This window comes from Vidua chalybeata, chromosome 6 (assembly GCF_026979565.1).
Source record: "Vidua chalybeata isolate OUT-0048 chromosome 6, bVidCha1 merged haplotype, whole genome shotgun sequence".
NCBI classification, from domain to species: Eukaryota; Metazoa; Chordata; class Aves; order Passeriformes; family Viduidae; genus Vidua; species Vidua chalybeata.
The window spans coordinates 18,678,751-18,693,585 of NC_071535.1; the positions used below are offsets into that span (position 1 = coordinate 18,678,751).

General features: G+C 35.0%; 1 protein-coding gene across 3 annotated transcripts in view; it reads right to left on the reverse strand.

Moving 5' to 3' along the window:
• The window catches only part of FLRT2 (fibronectin leucine rich transmembrane protein 2), a 63,481-nt gene that overhangs the window by 27,213 nt on the left and 21,433 nt on the right, over positions 1-14,835 (reverse strand). The window contains exon 2 of one of the 3 annotated variants that reach the window (XM_053946342.1): positions 5,564-5,615. The exons of the other annotated variants lie outside the window; for them this stretch is intronic. The gene's annotated coding sequence lies outside the window, so the exon portion shown is untranslated. The remainder of the gene's footprint in view (positions 1-5,563; positions 5,616-14,835) is intronic. 3 annotated transcript variants of the gene reach the window in all.

The following is a 14,835-nucleotide window of genomic DNA, read 5'->3' on the forward strand; positions in this document are numbered from 1 at the left end:
TTGTACGATAAAGTCTTCTGCAAATTACAGCTATGAGACGGCTTATTATTGGAAGTGTCATTAATTGCGGTTGGTCGTATTAGTCATGTGAAGAGTTTTTGGGTTCATGTTCAATGCTCAGAATTTCTAGGATTGATTTTTCTGGTGGAAATGCCCATAGAAAGTGGCGTAAGACAAACTCAACACAACAGCTTACAATTCACTGCTAAGGTTCTTCTCAAGACTCATGTAAATGTGCCCAAAAAGCAAGGAAAAATGAATGCAAATATATCACTCCTATTTTCAGGAATTTCTGCTTCCAGGGCCAAATTCTCCTGTGAAGAAAATGGCCATTTTATTGTGCTTGTCTGGCTGAGAACATACTGCATAATATTTTGACACTTCAAACTGAAGTCTGACTAAGGTATGGCACATATATTTGAAGAAAACAGTAAAAAGAAGTTGTAAAAGTATTTTTGGGTTTTTTTTTCTTTTGTTTTCAGGTTTATTTCTAAACTTATCTAAGAGTTGTGTATAAATATTTATTTTTTTAAAACAGATGCCATAATGTGATAATGAAGTTTGAGAATGTGAATGTTCTTTCTCTCTTAAAAAAACCCTAAAAAAACTCAAACCAAACCAAACCAAAAAACAACAGAAAACACTCTCCATTGTAACTTTCTTCCCAATGTCATGTGCTAATATGTCATCATAACATCTGTCATCTGCATGTTTTCTCAACAAAATTAATATTGGTGTTTTTAATAGGGTGTTAAAAAGACTTTACTGGGAGTTATTTTATTGCTTAATTTTGAATATTCAAGTTCTATAATGCTCTATTTCTCATATTTTCTATTTTTGAAGTAGGTTTATTTGCATTAGGTTGCAAGACTATGTTATTTAATTCAAGAGAGGCCAGAAATTATTAAAATTGGTAAAAGAAGGTGGTCCATAGGAAATGTATAATTTTGAGAAACTACTACAAAATCATAGTCATGGATTCCTTTCCCATGTATGAAGCTTCATGGCTCTGATTCTATTCTAATGCCTTTGAAGTCAATGGAAAATTTCCCATTAGTTTCAGTAGGCCCTTTGTTTTATTTTCAGAAGTATTTTTTAAGGTTTCCCATTTTGAAGTTCCCATGATTTAACCTTGGGTGTGACCTTGAGAGAATTTTTATGCCCATGAACAGAAAGAATTACTGAAGTAAATGAGCCTGGAGGGCTGGTCTAAATATCATCACTTATAGTGCTATATTCTGTTAACTGCATAGAATGCCAATATCTTGACTTGACTTCTCCACCCCACTTTATAATTCGAGATATGTAGCTGTGCAGCTTATGCAATAGTTATACTGCTAACAGTGGCGGCTCAGTAGGAAAACACAGCTAATACTTTGCAGAATGACAAGGACATAAAACTGCAAGAGAGTAGTTTCAGTGTGTTAGGGAAAAATAGCAAAAAGGCAATTTTCTCCAAGTTTCTTGGGACTATTCTGAACAACATTTAGTGTAATAGGCTTGAAAGAAATATTTTCAAGAAAGTAGCTGAAACTTTGTTTTACATAAATTCAGTTGATTCGGGAAAGCAATTATTGCTGCATCAAGGGATTTTTTAAAGACCTGAATAATAAACAAGATAATGGGCTCTATCAGTTTCATGGGATATTTAAGGGTGTAATTCACTTTTTAAAATGAAAATTTATCCTAAAGTTTCATCTGGTGATGCAGTGCACCATCCTGCACCGTGTAAAATATCACTGCCATGGTTTGATTTAATTGGAAGCAGAGATAAAAACACCACTGTGTATTAACAGCAGTCTCACTAATTAATGCCAGCCAAAACTTTAACTCATTCCAGGCATTGTTGTATTTTACTTTTACACACATCCTTCTAAAAAAATCAATGCCCTCTCCACCTCCTCCACCCTGAAGCTCTCATTGGTATCAGCATGATGCCAAGGAAGAACCCAACTGGAACCCTGTACTGGATGTTCTTTCCCCTGTTGTGTGACAATGACCTAAGTTCACACACACACACACGTCTGTATTTCCACCTTTTCATTCCCTTTTTCTCTGCTGCACATTTGTTCAACATTCTTCCTCCCTCATCTCTGCACTCCCCAACATGAAGCACAATCCACTCCAGGAGGTTTCTGTGGATTTCAGCAAGCGTGGACGGGCTTCTGACTGATATTCTCTCCCTCTCATGACTTACATAAACTAAATGGCATTTGGATTTCTGAAAGAACTGTATTTGGTTGGAAAGTGAATACTTCTTTTATTCTTAATTTTTCAAAACAGAATTTCTAAGGGTTTTTTTTATCCCTCTTAAATATCAAAGTAATTTTTTTCTCAGCAGCTCCAAGCTCCCCTTAGATTTGTGAGCTGAACATTTTGTTTCCTTTAGTGTGCGGATATCTTTCCAAAACAACATTAATGAAAGAAACATGGAAATAAATACATCTTTCTTGAAAGAGGTCTCTGCTAAATAAATGGATTTAAGGATGTCCAGGCTCTATCCATAGGAAACAGCAAGAGCATTTAACACTTACAGTAAATGTACTTCTGTGCTAAATTACTTTTCACCTCTCAAATATAGTAGAAACATTAGGTAATGATGCTCCATTCCAAATGAAGACCAGCAAATGCATAATCAAGAAGAAATGAATATTAGAAAACCTATAAAATCACTGACATGCAGCTAGGACAGTTCACTATATTTCGTCTGACTAAATTTCATCTGTAAGTACAATAGTATCTAGCAGACACTTCCCTGCTGAAGGCCACATGTGCAAAGGTTCTCTTGACCTATTGATTTTAATAAAACATGTGTTTCAATGTTTCTTTAAAGTTAAAAGTTGAAGTTTGGGGAGGCTAGGTGTCAAAGGAGTACGAATACCTGGAAGTAAACACCACATAAATATATTGGCTTGCAATGAGTTGAGCAAAAACATCACTAAATTGACAATTAAATATTGTTAAGTGATAATTTACTGAAAAAGTACTGCAGATGATGAGTCCAGGAATCGGGAATTAAAAAGTAATGAAGGACTCAAAAAGTATAGAAAGAGCAGCATATCATGAGACATCTTTTATGGTTACAAGGGAAATATCTTCAGGTAGACTTCCCTTCTGTAATTAGGACCAATGCAAAAATGCACAAAACAGAGAAGATAAATTGTACATCAATAAGGTCTCAAAAAAGAATAGTCAAATTCTACAGAAAACTAGGATAAACTTGTGATAAGAATCCTGATTATCTAGTATATTACTACCTACACGGGTTTGAAAACATTACATTTCTTGATTGCATTAAATTTGTTTCAAAGTCTTTGATGGTCTCCTATTGTATATATTTGCCCTTCGGTTAAGGTGAAAAATTCTGGGTTTAGGACATTTTCTACTATTAACTGCTGGACAACAGTTGTGAAGGGGAAAAGGAATGGATGCATCTTCTCTTTTACTTAGCACTCTTCTGTGTTCCTTGGAGCAACACAGTCTCAAGTACACACTCAGCAAGGATGAAAAAAATGCTTTCAGTTAAATCTATTGTCGGGCTTGGGTTTTAACCCATTTTCTCACTCCACTTATATTTGGAGAGAAGGCATTGTTTTCCTCCTTAGTGTGTATTCTATTCCCTATGCTCACACGGGACACCACGTGGGGAGTTTCCTTTAATAAATTCACAAGTAAGAAGCTGCTCTTGCTTGTGAACCCCATATTACTTGTGTTGCCAGAATTGTTTTGACTTTTCATCTTAAACTGGGCTTTAAAACAAATTTCCTAGCCTGCAGCTTATAATAGTAGGCAAAACAACCAGTGTGAATGGTTGCAAAGCTCCTTCTGGTATTTTTCTATCAATGCTAACAATACCAATGCAGAATCAATACTCTCCTCACACCTCTACTGAACATAATGCTGCCACAAAGGCTTTGTAAATCCCTGGACCTCACGTGACCTAGGCTCTGATATCTCTGCTCTACTATAATGCCTGACCTGTTACTTTAAGGTAACTCTGGTACTTGCAAAATTTAGAGGCACTTGATTTTTCTCTGCCAGAGAAAAGCTGGACTGGGAGACAAGTTCAGAACATACCTCTACAGGGGAAACAATATGTTCATGAAAAATCATCGAGGCATTGCTAGAGCCATGCAGGAGCTCCTACCTCACTTGCTTCACTGACAGTGGGAGCAGAACAGGATGGGGACATATGTCCAGTGTGTCCCCAGTCTCAGTGACGGGTGCTCAGCACACCTGGCTCTTCTTGGATTAATGGGGAGGAAAGCACGTGTCCATGGGGAGGCTCTGGCCTTCATCCCCACTGCAACTACTCTAAACGCTGTCAAAAGTGAAGAATGTCCTCAAAACCTTACCAGCAGCTTCAGATAGATTAGAAAAGGTGTGTACTTACTGGTGATATAAAAAAGAGAACAGAAATTGCAATGTTTAACACTTTGTACTAAAACCAAATCAGAAATTGAATTGTTTGGGAAAAAAATCACAGGGTTATCTCTTAACTAATATCAGATTTCTGCTGTAAAAAAGACAGATATGGAACTTTCTGAAAGAAGAGCTCACTGTAATCATTTGTAAAGAAATTCCTAGCCATCTTAAATATAGAATTTGCAATTAGCTACTACTATAATTATTGAGTCAAAACCCAGATGGGAATACCAGACATAAGAAATCAAATTTTGTAGTTATATTGATTAAAAATACAGATATAACTAATGCTAGGACTACATTTGAATATTTGTTTGAATATTTTACTAATGTTCCCCATTTTCAAGAATATAATCCTAATAATGTTCACATGTGAGTGCTTTCTAAATGGCAAATTATTATACCTACCATTTAGACACCATGATTACACAAAGAAAGTAAGATCTTAACCCATGAAGAACTGTCAAAAATTAATGAAACTTAGAGGTATGGCAGGCAAGCTCTGAGTGAGATCAGGAAGTTTTTCAGACTAAGAGCTGCTAGCAGTGCATGCGTAACAGGGACACTTGATTTACATGTCGTAAACATGAACAATTCACCAAACATTTCTGTAGGCTAGATAAATGCTATAGAACAACTAGCTGAAGCAGAAAAATGAATAGCTGTATTTGGAAGATTTTAAGCAACCACGAGATTTCTAATAGGATTTTAGATGTCTAGCACTCGATTGGTATGTACTTTTCATCAGTGCATATTTTCTGGTGAAAAGTTCTGAATCAATGACATTAAAAAGCTTTGTACTGCATTGCTATAATTAAATTTTTAATTGCAATTTGGGTTTGAGTACTATTTAGACATTGCTGATATTTTCAGTGCTCATGCAAACCAGTATCCTCCTACTACTGAAGTGGGACCACTGAACTCTGAGGGTTGATTTCAATCAGTCTCACAGTTTTTCACAGAGAGAACAGATAATCAACCACTGCACCTTTGCTTGGCCAAGTTCCCACCAACTGCCCTGGCTCCTTGGAGTCAGGAAGGTAGTAAAGGTGGATTTGGATTTACATAGATGTGGATTAATATATATTCTGGGCATATATTCTGAAAAAGAAAAAAAAAGTGCCATGGTCATACTCACATTGCCTAGTTCAGGTCTCATAGTTACCAATAGCATTAAGTATCTGGTAAATCTGGAAAAAAAATATTAAAGCTGAGGTAAGATGCTTTGGAAAATATCAAGAGTTCTATTTGTTATTACTATTAGAGAAAAAAAAATATTTTAATATTATAAAATCCAACATAGTTCTCCTTTTCACATGGGTTTTTGAGGTACAAATAAAAAATAATCAGGATTTAGAGCTGGGATAGTTTAGATTCACCCCAAAGCAGTAAGGGTCAAATGCAATTAGCCCTAGCTTCCACATCAAAGTCAGACAGATCTATATGAGTTTCTGCATGACTTGCTCCTAGCTTCAGCCTATAAAGGTTTAGATTGGAAAGAGTGTCCAGAAAATAGCACAGATTGTAGACATGGTATTAAATTAATATATGAGGAAATATTTGGTTGAAAACTTTGAAAATAGACTACAAAATCCCTCAAACTTTGGCATGATATTTCAAATTAATCTCAACTGGACCCAACAACTGTCACCAGCTGATGGTAGTTCTGAAATAAGGCAGTGTGACATAAGGAATCAGATTCCAGTGCAGCGACCACTGGCTACAGCCAAAACCACAATTCCCATTTGCAGTAACTGTGCCCTTGTGACGCCAAAAATCCCCAAACAGTAAGGGAGATGAAACTACCCAGTTATTCCCTAGAAATGTCCCTCTGAGATAAGATGAGGGACAGAATCAGATTATGTGTATGTGTGAAAGGAGGATGAAAGCATGGCTCATACTTTCATTGCACCTCTGCTGTATTTCTTCTTTGAATAGAGACATTCATTGTTTGAGACTTTCAGTCTGATAAACCGGCACTACAACAATTAATAATTGAAAAAGTTGAAACTAAATTTTTTCTACTCACTGAAATGACAAGATGGGAAAATACAGTACAATCTATAGGCATGTTAGTGTATTTTCCACTCTGCATCAAAATGAGAAGTCATTTAAATGCCTTTATTCTCAACCTTCTTCATATAGTATCAAAGAAAAATTGATCACACTCATATCACCCTTCACCAAAAAAAGAAAGGAAAAAAATTCTCTATGTTGAACATAGATTTATGTATGACCTCCATTAACATTAATGAGAGCTTTTAGCTAAATCCCTAAGCCCTGCAGCAGACACCTACACTTAATAATTTAGTCAAGAACTAAAAAGATGGTGGAATAAGACATAAGAAATAACAAAAAAAAAAAAAAATTAAAAAAAAAATCAGCTGAACTCAAACAGTAACAGGATTTGCAACGTGGGACAGCAAAACCACTGCAGAAATTCATAGTTTGCAGAGGAATGGGGTTGCTGGATTTAGGGTCATGAAGAGGTAAAAATAGAGCTGGTGTGAAGAGGAGTGACAGAAGTCCAAGAGGCTTAGGAACCTCACTAGCCTATCATCACCTCCACAAATAGTGGGATATGCCTCTATGATGATGCAGGTTGGAAGATAAGGTATTTTCCAGGGATGAATCAAAGTGATACTTTCTGTTTGTGCATTGTTTTGTTAGTGGGTAATTAGCTTCATGGGAAGAAGTGTGTCTGTCCTTGCTTCAGCAAAGGCAACAAGGAAGAAGATATATATGACCAACTCAGTGCTTTTCCAAGCAAAAAACCTCAAAATAATACTTTAAACCAGATGAGCTCTTGTTATAGCTGTCTGTATATTAAACACAATTTTGCAGCATAAAAGTTCATTCTTTCAGTTTTCCTCTGTCTTTACACACTGTAAGGGCATTGAAAAAAAAGAGACACATTCAGGGATGAATATGTCAATTTTGGCAATCTAAGCTGTTGTACCTTTTATCAACTTCTGTTCTCTTATCCCACATCTTGTAAGTTAAATTCCACATGAAATCAGACCCCCTACAAACTAGTAGAATTTGATGGAAACAGAAAACTAGATTTAAAGGAATTATACCAAGAATACTTTTGGGTCAAACTCTATACAACAGAATTTCTGCCAATGAAGGTCATCACAGGAGCAGAAAATCTAATAAACTTTTTCACTTTGTTATCACCTTTTATTTGACTGCAGACAAACAAATGACAGAAGGTTTCATTTTCATGCCATGAGGGGCTGCAAAGATATATATATATATTAAATTAGATAGCTATTTGAAAGGCAGAAAAGAAGTTGAATTTAAAGCAGTCTGACCCAGTGTAGCTGGGAATCTCTAGTATGTGGGGTGAGAAAGTATTTCTTACACCTGGAAGAGTTTTGCTGCAGAACAGAGTACTTATGCAGGGTAGGCAAAATGAGTAAAGATTTCATCTACCATGTGTCCTAGGAAAAGGCCAATTTCTTAAGGAGTTAACAGAAAGAATTAAATTTAGGTATTAATTTAAAATATAAGAGACTTCTCCAAATTGTAATTCACACTGTGATTCTGTTAAGAAGCTCAGATTTGGTTAGTATTTGTGTTATTTGGTCAGCATTTGTGTGATGCCTGTTTCCAAAAATGTACAAAACCCTTCTGCACTTATTCAAATCACTAATCACACTTTGTTTCTACTTCAGTTTCTCTGTAATGAAGTTCAGAAATTTATCTACAACTTGTAAATTGATGCTGCAAATGCTTTTTCCCTCTTGCAGATCAAGAAGCCTTCGTTAACTGGATGTCCATTTTGCCTTCTGATTTTGCATTCAGCCATATCTATAGTTAGATTATTTCTTTATGAATAAAGAATCATCAGAGCAAAATGTGTACAAAAAATCACAAAGGCCATGTTTCACAGTAACAGATGTAATCTAAAAGTTGCATAGCATTAAATGGAGAAGAACTGTGATTTATGATTGATATATTGAAAGGAGTTAAAGTCACCAAAACAAAACGAGAACACCATTGAAACAGCTCAGTGCTTCTCCCTCTCCCCCTCTTCCCTCTTTCTCACTCTTCAGTTATTGAAATTAATACATTGATGCTGGCAGAGTTTATCAGGAATTTCTGAAAGACAACATTTTAAATATACAGAATCTTGTTTTTCTTTCACTTATAAATTAAAGAGCCATCATCATTAATGCCATCATTTTGAAAAAACAGTGAGAGTTCTAAAGAAAATCTGAAGTCTGTTTTCTGAAATCTGTCAATAGGAAATACACTGTATAGGTGTATGTGTATGTTTTCCTACAAAAGTTTCTACTCTTCGTTCTAAATATGATAGAGACTTACCAGAGAAACAGTTTCAAAAGGGTTAAAGTTATAATATTAATGCTGTACTACACTGATGTCAGCAATTTACAGCAGGATGGTGGGTTCCAGTGCCAGAAGCTATGGCACAGGAGAGAATGTTATTTTAACAGCATGATTCTCTATGAAAGCCTGTCATCTTCTGTTCTTGAACCCTTGCTAATGTACTGAGGCGACATGCCCAGATAGAAAAGGAATGTTTTTCAGCTGTTATGTGATGGCTATTAATATAAATATTGCTATACAAAAAATATGATGCCACTGCTTGCCATCATTTTAAATTGACAAAGACATAGAAATCTCTTGGGACACAGTGTTTCTAAAGGACCACAACCTTCATTCCTTATTCAGATGAAACTCTTAATAACCTAGCTCACAAGAAACTTTCCTTTTAAGAATTTTAAGCCCTTGAGACCATCTGGGCACAAATACCATGCTGTGTCAGGCCACATTCACTGTGACTGACAGGGCATAATGCAACACTAGTTTGAATTTTTCTGCATTGCTGCTCTCACACTCCTTAATATTTGCTTAGCATGCCTGATAATATCACAGTCAGATCCGGCACATGCTCAGTACCAGAGAAAAATTCTGAACATTATGACTGATGAGCCATTTTGTCTGACTAACAGCCCTCACAACTCACAGTGGATGAATAAAAAATTTAGCATTTAAGTCTTCCCAAAATTTTCTTTCTTTCTGTTACCACTTCCCCAAATCACTCAGCTGTACTGCAATAATATATGTACTTATTTTTCAAAACAAAAATAAAAGACAAAGAGAAACTTTCTGTCTACTAAAGATTTTTATTTTATATACCACTTTACCAGTTGCTTACCAATTTCTTTGGCTAACAAATTCTTGCAACATCATAGCCAATGACTATAGAGGTACTTACAGACATGGCCTTCTAGGCAAATTACCAACAATGCATGTTCTTGAAAAGATAATTCTGTCTATCCAACTTATCAAGAAAGGAATGTGAGTAACCAAGATAAGCAGATGCACCTCAGTCACCTGAGCCAATTATGTCACCCTAAGCAAATGTGGCCCTTCAAGGCATCAGGTCACTCACAAAATCAGCTTGATGATCTGACAGAGCAAGAAATTTCTGTGGAGCCAGTGGAACTTAAAAAAAAAAACTACAGAGAAATACATGTCTGTATTTGAATTTCCTACATGTCTGTAAAAATAAAACACTTCTTTAATGTTAAATAAAAGTAACTGTTAATACCTTTTATACCAACATTAATATGTAACATGCATGTTTATATTTGAAATGCTCGTATTTGAAAAAGAGTGGCGTAAAACTAGTTGTTTTACCTGTTCATACCTACTCATACATAATTCCTGCTCAGAAAGTTTACCACCTACATTTCATATAATTTCTTGCCTCCACTTACCCTGATCTGATTTTTTGCCAAAAATACTGGAAAATGCAGAAGCATAACATTATTTCTCTTATATATTTAAAAAAAAGAGGGAAAAAAAAGTGGGGGGCCGGGGGGGGGGGGGGGGTTGGGGGGTGGGTCTAAACCCAACTGCCTGACTGCATCACTGCTGGAAACAAAAATCAAAGTTTTACAATATGTCAGCAAAGGAAGTAGCTAATCACAGAAATAGGTGATCTACTAGTCAGAGAACAGAACTGTGATTTGTACAAGCACATGCTGTAGAACTAGAGGAGGCATCCTGGGTCAATGAATCCAATTCCCTGCTATCATAAATAATCATGTCATATAATCCCATTCATCTCATTTGAGCTCCATCTTAAAACCCTTTTTATGAATTTGTGGAATAAACGCATTCATAGCTGGTTTATATTCATTTGTTCTTGTGTAACCTTGTCCTTTAGCAAAAATAACTCATCTTCCTCCTGCCCCCATTTATTTATAGAAGGCAATCATACTTTTTCTCAGCTATTATTTTGCTAGGCTAAATCCAGCTCTTTCAGTCCTCTCATGTAAAGCAGCTTCTTCATTCCTCTAGTTATCATAGCAGCTGGCCTATGTACCTGCTCCAGTTCAAACATGGTGTTTTTTAATACTCTCTTCAATGCTCTAAATAGTTTTAACCCTTCTTATACTAATGATCAAAATTTCATTACCTACTGGAGATACTTCAAGCATACTAATCTGTCCTTCCTTCCTTCCTTCCTTCCTTCCTTCCTTCCTTCCTTCCTTCCTTCCTTCCTTCCTTCCTTCCTTCCTTCCTTCCTTCCTTCCTTCCTTCCTTCCTTCCTTCCTTCCTTCCTTCCTTCCTTCCTTCCTTCCTTCCTTCCTTCCTTCCTTCCTTCCTTCCTTCCTTCCTTCCTTCCTTCCTTCCTTCCTTCCTTCCTTCCTTCCTTCCTTCCTTCCTCCTTCCTTCCTTCCTTCCTTCCTTCCTTCCTTCCTTCCTTCCTTCCTCCCTCCCTCCCTCCCTCCCTCCCTCCCTCCCTCCGTCTTGGCAAAGGCACTCAAGTGTTTTGTGATTGACTCACACATTCAAGTCTCCCTTCCCAGCTGTTGTTGTCCCAGCCTACAAGCTAAAACTTTTGTTACGTAACAATATAAATGCACCAATACTTAAAATGTTTCAGTATTTTAATAATTTCAACATAATTCTATTTTAGAACAGTGAAAGCGTTTTCAGATATTATGGCAGTACTCTCATGAGAGTTCATTTTATATATGTGCCATTGATTAATTTTATTCTAGTAAGCTAAATTTCTAGATGCAAATGCTGACAATTGTCAGAGATAAGATTAGAGGAATTCTAATAATAATATCTATGGATATTATCTATTATCTATGGTAATAATAATAATATTAATAACAATAATAGTGATAGTCATAGCAATAATAATAATAGCAATAATAATAATAACAATAATAATAATAATAATAATAATAATAATAATATCTATTGAGACAAGTTACTGCATTTTTTAGTTCTCTTCCTTTTAGTTCTTTTACACTTAAAAAATTGTTTCTAGTCTCTAAGTCTCTAACTTTCCTCCTCATGCTAAAGAATTTCACCAGATCAGATGTTCTTTTGAAGTCTAGATAGAAAAAGTTCATTATCGTTTTCTTCAAGAAAATCAGTTACATAGCTACCAGGCTAGCATAGCATCACTCCCCCTATATCTCTGGTTGATGCAAATTGTACTCCATCCCATTTTACACTGACATTTATATTTTTAAACATTTGTCTTAAAATGTTTTTAAATCTTTGCATATGAAAAGAGAAAAGAACCTCTAGCCACACTAACAAAGATGATCTCTTCCTTCTTCCTTTTCATATCTTCTCCAATTAGTGAAGAATGCCACAGGACTTACTGTTTCAAATCTCCAAGGTGAAATTTACACATCCGTAATACTTGCTGCATTCTCAGATGAAGAAATATTAGTTTTTAAATACATGCTCTGATAGCTTTTCTCTCTGCCTTCGCATTTTTTAGTGTCATCCCCACTAAAAATTCAGTGACAGAGTTCTAACCCTGAGCCTAAGACTTATTTTAACTTCTTTGGAATGAGTTATAAAAAAATATCTCATCTGTTTCCCTGAAATAGGGATAATGAAATTTTTCACTCAGAGCACACTTGTTTTGCATGTATTTATATGTTGCTTTAGAAATAAACCCTAGTATTTAAATCCACAATTGTATCTACAGTGAATGACAATCTCCTTTTCTAAGTGTCCAAATGTACTCTTTTGGGATCCTTGCAAGTTGCTCTGAATGAAAAACTCTCACATTAGGTATTTTCTAGGAGTCCATCTAGATTAAATCATCGCAGTCCATATATTCACTGTTGTGCTGTGATAGTAAGTTATTATAATATTACTATTGTTACAGACTAATCCTACATTGTCAAAAATTACTACTGTTTTATTATAATAACTTCATAATTCATTAAAGTAAATGAGAATAAGAAGTTGCTGCATAGGTTGAAAATTATAATCAGAAATACAAGTTGCATAGAAAGTATTATGTGTAAAACATCTTTATAAAACATAGCTTAGTAACATAGGCTGGCATCTTAGATATATGCAGATTAATCAGAACTAACCTGGCAAGTAAATGTTTGAAAGGCACACAGTAGTAGACAGAATGGAAGATAAGTGTTAAAAAATACATGAAAAAGAAGATAGTATAACTTCTTTAACCATATGGTAAATGGCACAATTCTGAGTAGAGAAATAATTGTTTGATATGGAAAACATATGCTATACATCACATAAGTGAGAAAAAGGGCAAGACAGACTAGTCAAAAGCAGTGGCCATCACCAAAGGCTTCAGAAGGTCCTGAAGATTAAAGTGACATAGATCCTAAACTCTTAATTGCTCACATTTGTAAACAAGTTTCTGAGCTTCTGCCTAGTTCCTGAATGATTAATTGCTGTTGTATTCACTCCCATACAAGAACACATAGAATCACTTTTTTTTCCCTAACATTACAAGAATGTCTTGTAATCCATATCAACAGCTTGTACTTATTCTGATCATAAATTCTGCAGCACTTACTTCAGCAGGATAGCTCCTAACTATAGAGAATACAATCACTTTAAGAAGTGACTTCCAGACCCTTGATCTAAGGAAAAAAACCCTTAAGAATATTCTCTTTATCTACCTAGTAGCTTTTGTAATATCATCTCCCTTCTGAGCTAAATACTTCTATTTTGTGAATGTCTCCTTACAATTGCAACAGATTATATTGTGAAAAATGCATGAAAAAAAAATAAAAGCAATAAAACAAGAAAAATCTCTCTCTTACTGTTGACTTCAATTCTGAAGAATTTGAGATATTTAGATTTTTATGGGACATTTCATACTAAGATAATCCTTCACTACATCATCTTTAAGTGTTTTAGAGACAAAAGACGACACAGCTCTAAACAAAATTTCTGGGACTGATCATAATTTTTAACCAGCTAGGACCAAAGGTTAAATTACTTGACCAAATAAGCTCAGTGACTCAGCAGCAGAGTCAGAAGGAATAAGCCCCAGGAGTGAAATTTGATCTTTTTTGAGGTCAGTATAATTTTCGAAACATTTTCTGCTTAGCCAGGATTTCACTTCAGTTTCTATAATATGTTTCTGCCTCCTCTAATCACTAAAGCACAATGGCTTTAAGTGGCTCTTCAGTTACTAAACTTTTAAAGGCTGTTTTGATGGCGTTGCTGGTGATATTTTTTGCCCTCTCATGTACTTGATTTCACATGATTTTACTAAAGTGCTCATCAATCATTATTCCAGTAATATAAGTTAGGGAAGTATCTTGATTTAAAATTTACTGACACTATAATCCCTTTAAATAGTTCCAGCATAACATTAACTTATTATTGAGAATGACAGCATAATGCAAAAATTGAATAAAATAAACTATAAATAAAACTTCTGAAGAAAGATAGATCTCATGTCAGTCAGGCTATTTGCACCAAAGAACATGATGGCAATGTACCATATTTGTGAACTTGATATAGATACACTTTAGCTACTTTTGTTTATATGTACAGAACTATGGTAATGGTAACATTTTCTGTCATAAATATATGGAAACTGTGAAAAAAAGAAAATAAAATAAACCAACACTATTGTATGTTCGAGCAGTCTGGAGAACTTTGAATAGCCCATCAGAATAATTTTTTCTTCTTTCAACAGAAAAATAGCAATTCAGATATTTCCTTAAAGTAACTTTTTTTTTTTATCATTACTATACTTGATAAACTTATCACAAAAATTTGTAAATGCCAAATTGCTTTAGTCTTTTTGCAGCAACACTCAAAAATTAGTGGAAGCTTAGCTTTGACACCTTCAATACTTTCTTGAAAATTCTAATTTGCTGATGATAGTGACTGTCCAGAATTTTGCTCAATATGCTTCAGAAACATCTGAAATCAAAGTAGTGATTCTTTGATTTAGTACTTATATTTTTAACCAATTCAGATGGAAATATTTTCCGATGCAATTTTACCAATGACATTCAATCTGGACAGCTACAGTTCTCACATTGCTGAGATAAGGTTATTGCTATTAATAATCTCTAAGAACCTCTGAGTTTGAAGAGGTTGTGTAGAGCC